The sequence below is a fragment of the Furipterus horrens genome, unplaced genomic scaffold, assembly GCF_987537825.1.
Source record: "Furipterus horrens unplaced genomic scaffold, mFurHor1.1.pri manual_scaffold_5, whole genome shotgun sequence".
Lineage (NCBI taxonomy): Eukaryota > Metazoa > Chordata > Mammalia > Chiroptera > Furipteridae > Furipterus > Furipterus horrens.
In genome coordinates this window covers 139,009,809-139,015,808 of record NW_028327175.1, presented here as the reverse complement: position 1 = coordinate 139,015,808, position 6,000 = coordinate 139,009,809, and positions in this window count along the sequence as shown.

Here is a 6,000-nt window from a genome sequence, read left to right as displayed (position 1 = left end):
GAAGAAATAAAAGGCATCTAAATTGGAGAGGAGGAAGTAAAACTGTCATTATTTGCAGATGACATGATACTGTACATAGAGAACCCTAAAGATCCCAACAAAAAACCTACTAGAACTGATTGATAAATTCAGTCAAGTGGTAGGATACAAAATAAATAGTGAGAAATCAGTTACATTTTTATACACCAATAATGAACTATCAGAAAGGGAAACTAAGAAAACCCATTCACAATTGCTTTAAAAAATACCTAGGAATAAATTTAACCAAGGATGTAAAAGACCTGTACTCAGAAAATTATAAGATACTGAAGAAAAAATTGAAGAAGATACAGATAAGTGGCAATATATACCATGTTCATGGAGAGAAAGAATTAACAGCATTAAAAAGTCCATGCTACCCAAAGCATTGTCTATAGATTCAATGCAATTCCTATCAAGATGCCAATGGCATATTTCACAAAACTAGAACAAATGTTGCAAAATTTTATATGGAAACTCAAAAGACCCCAAATAGCCACAGAAATCTTGAGAAAGAAGAACAAAGTTGGAGGAATCATGCTACCTGATATCAAACTATTAAAAGGCTACAGTAACGAAAACTACATGGTACTGGCATAAAAACAGACACATAGAACAATGGAACTGAATAGAGAGCCCAGAAATAAGCCCATGCCTTTATGTTCAATTAATATTTGACAATAGAGGCAAAAACATACAATCAATAGGTAAAGATAATCTTCAATAAATGGTGGTGAGGAAACTGGAGAGATATGTACAAAAAAAAATGAAACTAGACAACCTTATTACACCACACACAAGAAAAACCTCAAAATGGATTAAGTCTTAAATATTAGACTCAAAACCTTAAAAATCCTAGAAGAAAACATAGGCATACAAATCTAGGACATTTTACCTAGCAATATTTTTCTCTGATACATTGCATCAAGAGAGGGAAACAAAAGAAAAAAATAAACAAATAGAATTACATCAAGCTAAAAACTTTTTGGACAGCAAGGGGAACAACAAAATGAAAAGACAACCCACTGAATGGGATAACATATTCTCCAATCATATATCTGATAAAGAGTTAATATCCAAAATTTATAAAGAAGTTATAAACTCAACACCAAAAATACAAATACCCAATTAAAAAATGGGCAAAGGACTTGAGTAGACACTTCTCCAAAGAGGACATAAAGATGGCCAATAGACATATAAGAAGATGCTCAATGTGATCCATCATCAGAGAAATGCTAATTAAAACCACAATGAGATATCAGATATCACATCACACCTGTCATAATGGTTATCATAAATCAACAAACAGGTGCTGGTGAGGATGTGGAGAAAAAACACAAACTCTTGTGCACTCTTAGTGGGAACGCTGATTGGTACAGACACTGTGGAAAGTAGTATGAAGGTACCTTAAAAAATTAAGAATAGAACTGCCTTATGACCCAATGATTCTGCTTCTGGGAATGTTTCCAAAGAAATCTGAAACACTAATTTGAAAAAATATACTTTCCCTTATGTTCATTGCAGCATTATTTACAATAGCCAAGATTTGGAAGAAGCCCAAGTGCCCATCAGTAGATGAGTAAATAAAAAAGCTGTGGTACATTTGCATGATGGAATACTACTTGGCTGTAAAAAAACAAAAACAAAAACCAACAACAACAACAGAACAGCAAAAAAGAAGGAAATTTTACCCTTTGTGACAGCATGGATGGACCTGGAAAGCTTATGCTAAGTGAAATAAGCCAGGCAGAGAAAGACAAATACCATACGATTTCACTCATATGTGGAAGCTAATGAACAAAATAAACCAATAAACAAAATATAAACAAGACTCAGAGAATAGGCTGACAGCTATCAGAGGTGGGAGGGGTTGCAAGGGGGGGTCAAACAGGTGAAGGGATTAAGTAAAAAAGCCCAAAAGCCAAAAAATCCCCCCGAAACTCATAAACACAGACAACTGTATGGCGATTACCAGATGAAAGGGGGTGTGGGGAGAGGTAGAAGAGGATAAAGAAGGGATAAATGGTGATGAAAGGACACTTGACTTAGGGTGGTGAACACACAATAGAATATACAGATGATCTATTATAGAACTGTACACCTGATGCCTATATAATTTAGTTAACCAAGTCACCCCAATAAATTTTTTTAAGTGAAAAAAATTTAGTTATTGCTCAAAGGCTTATAATATATATTATGAATTAATCACAGAATACCTTCAAAAATTATACTTATTCATATATGTTTTAGGATCCTAAAAACGGCCCACTTCTAATTCTCATCTTTTCTGTGGTTGCTTTCATTTTACTTTTATTTTTGCAATAAAACTACAATACACCACTACTGCATCCCTTTTTTAAAATCAGTGATCTTTTAGAGATGCAAATTAAGAGAATATTCTATTATTTTCATTCTAACCATTTCTGGAGATCTTCATTTATTTTTGCAGATCCATTTCTTTGTGTATGATACCAGGTTATCTGTTATCATATTTCTCTTGCTTGAAGAACTGCCTTTAATGTATCTTATAATACAGGACTGTGGGTAATGAATTCTCAGCTTTTATTTAATAAATTCTTTATCTTGTCTTCATTAAAAAAAAAATCTCACCTGAGGATATGTTCTTTTTTGATTTTAGAGAGAGGAAGGGAGAGCAAGAAACATTGGTGTGAAAGAGAAACATCGATTGGCTGCTTCCTGTACATGCCTGGACCAGGGATCAAATCTGCACCCTTTTTGTGTACGGGATGATTCTCTAAACAACTGACCTACCTTGCCACGGCTTTTGTCTTTATTTTTGATAGATATTTCATTGAGCGTAGAACTCTGGTTTGACAGTTATTTTCTTTCAGCACTGAAAAATGTCCCTCCATTGTCTTCTGGTTGCCACAGTTTTTAATAAAAAGGCTGATATGTAATTCTTATCTTTGTTCTTCTGCATTTAATGTCTTCTTTCTCAGACTGCCCTCAAATTTTTCACTTTTACTTTTGTTTTCATAATTGAATTAGGGTGGGTTTAGGTTGGCAGAGGGCTTTTCTTAATGCTTGTGCTCCACTGTCAGCTTTCAGCCTTTCCTGCGTGCCTGAGCCGGCACACTCTGGCCCTTCCACCAAGGAAGGCTGCTGTTCCCTGAGTCCTGGAGTTTGCAGTGGGGGTTTGGGGGAGGTTTCTCTGCTCTTCAATCCAGCCTTAGTCCTAATCAGGTCTCAGGGGAGCCGGGCTTTCTCAGTAATCCTGTCCCTTCCTGGGATAGCCAAACTGTATGCTTGGCAGGATCTTTGCTGGTGAGTTTCCTACCTCTCCCCTAGGAATAGAGGTTTTTTTGTTTGTTTCTTTACCTGTATTGCAATCACAATGGTCTTCACCTTTTTTTCTGGGAGCTGCAAGGTTTGCTGCCCTTCTCCCTCTGGCTTTTGTCTGTAAAGAAGAGGGTCTGGGCAGAGCTTCATGCCTTTCCTGCAGTGGCAGCTGCTCCCTTTTTCAAGCCTGCATCACTGAGGGAGGCTTCCTCTGGTCTCCTGCCCTTCTTGGACACCTGGTCAAGTCTCTGGAGGAGAGAGTGGAGGCCAATTCCCACAGTGTCTGCAATCTTTAGGGAGTCTGTACTTTCATTAAGTACTAGTTTACATTAAGCCTTTGGCAATTTGTTAAAAATGTTGGCTGAATTCTCACCTGCTTGAACGGTATCTGATGTCTCATCCTCTTGGGATTTTACCACAGATAAGCGCCTTCTTATCCCTCTCTCTCTTTGGGAGTCCCTTCTTTCCTTAGAGTACTGAGACTACTGAGACCTTAATTCTGATGGATTCAAGAAAAATTATGATTGTGTTGTTCATCAAGTTTTTTCTTGTGAGTGTGGAAACAATGCTCTTTTCTGCTTTCTACATCCTAGGGGACAGCAGAATCTGCGTAGTGTTCCCCTTAACATTTTCTAACTTGTTAAGTAAGACAAATAGTAAAACTGACTTCAAGAGGGATTTCCTTTTCAAACGTGTGCCTGTTTTGTCCATACTTTACCTTTCTTAAACAAAGTTGTCATACGTTTACTTACCATTTTGTCTTGCCCCTTGCCAGCCAAAAGTCTTTCCCGGTCTTTACGGTCCCCTTCCATGGTTTCAAAGTTACTTCCCCCATGTGTACTTGAAAAGATCTGAGAAAATAAGAATTTGGTCTGATATCCTGTTAGGTTTAACCTAAACTCCTATTCAAAAGCTTTTGTTTTAAGGGAACTTCTGTACCTTGGCTTGGCAAATTACCTGATGAAGCAAGTGGCTTTTGTTCGGCAGGACTATAAGTAGCAGATTTCACTTGGTACATTTTTGCCCAAAGAGGAAGAGAAAGAAGAGAAACTGATAAAGTCATTTCATAAATATTCTATTAAAACATTATTTTAAATGGCCATTGTTTTACTTTCTCATTGAATCATAGATCACTTAGTTGGTGGGATAACTCAAAATTAGCATAGTAAAAAAAAAAATCAAGCTACCCTATTAGAAACACTTCCTTCCTTCCTTCCTTTTTTCTTTTCTTTCTTTCTTTCTTTCTTTCTTTCTTTCTTTCTTTCTTTCTTTCTTTCTTTCTTTCTTTCTTTCTTTCTTTCTTTCTTTCTTTCTTTCTTTCTTTCTTTCCTCCTTTCTTTCTTTCTTTCTTTCATTTTTTTCTTTCTTTCTCTCTTCCTCTCTTTCTCTCTCTCCCTCCCTCCCTTCCTTCCTTCCTTTCTTTCAATTTTTATATGCATTTATTATGCTGAATTTACTCCTGGGCCATAAGTTTTTTTCTTTCTTTCTGGGATATCTTTTCCCTCCGTGCAGCCTCCTCTTCTGGTTTAGGAACAACCTGCTCTTTTTCAGTAGGATCCTCTTTGTGTGGCAGGGAGAACTCATGTGTGGGTCAATTCACCCATGAGCTATGTACATATTTTGCCGCATCTTGGGAGCTTTGTTTACCTGGATGTACTCAATGACCAGAGAACATACATCTAAACCCTTAAGTTCAGCATTACTCGCCGCATTTTTAAGCATGTGTAGCAAAAACTCAGCATTCATTTTGGGCCACTGACGTGTGTCCAGCCCCAGTGTTTGGCCTGGGCACATCTTACCTACCCCACCACTGTAAAGATGGAATGGCACACACTGCTTCTGTAAAGTGACATCCTTCAGACACTTGGTGACTTTTAAAATGTGCATACCCTTGATGACCTGGGCATTTTCACAAGTGCTCGTAAAGTGAACACAAAGATTTGAACCTCTTGATTTGCATGATTTTGTGGGTTTTCTTGATCGAGTGAATGGCAAAGCATTTTCAGAAGTGACCCCAGGCTGCTTTCAGGAAGAGCTGATTTTACTTTATATCAATAGGAATAGACCATAAATCGATAAACCTAATCATGTTTTCTTAAATTGTTTATAGTCAGAAATAATAGGCCTGTTTCCTATCCTTTGTATGAAAGAGTATCTATGACATATTTAAAATATTGAATAATTAGAATATTATCAAAACATTTTTAATATATGGAGTTTGAAATAACATTGTACAATTACTATAATTTTTCAAATAAAAGATAGAAATCAAGTTTCTTTTAAACATGGTGCTAAAATTGGTTAATAATTTCACATATACTGTATCAACTCAGAGAAGGAAAACTCTGACTCCAAAAAACCTCCGCTGCCTTGCGGCATACCTCTTCAGGGGAAAGGCTAAGGGAGTAAACCCCGACAGAAAATCCGGAGCCGGAGTCCCTAAGGCGGTTTGACGTTGTAGTCAACACCGGCAACTCCTGCGGCGCACCTGAAGCCAAGCTGTATTGACTCCGTCTTTCCCTTGGACCCTTCAGCTGCGAAGAGAGGGGGGGTCTGCTGCATGGGCAACAGCAGACCCTCCATATCACCCTGCCCAGGCTCTGTAGCTTCAGCTTCACTGGAGAGGACACTCCAGCGTCATCGCAAGATGTCGATTCAACACGAGAGGAGACAGATACCATG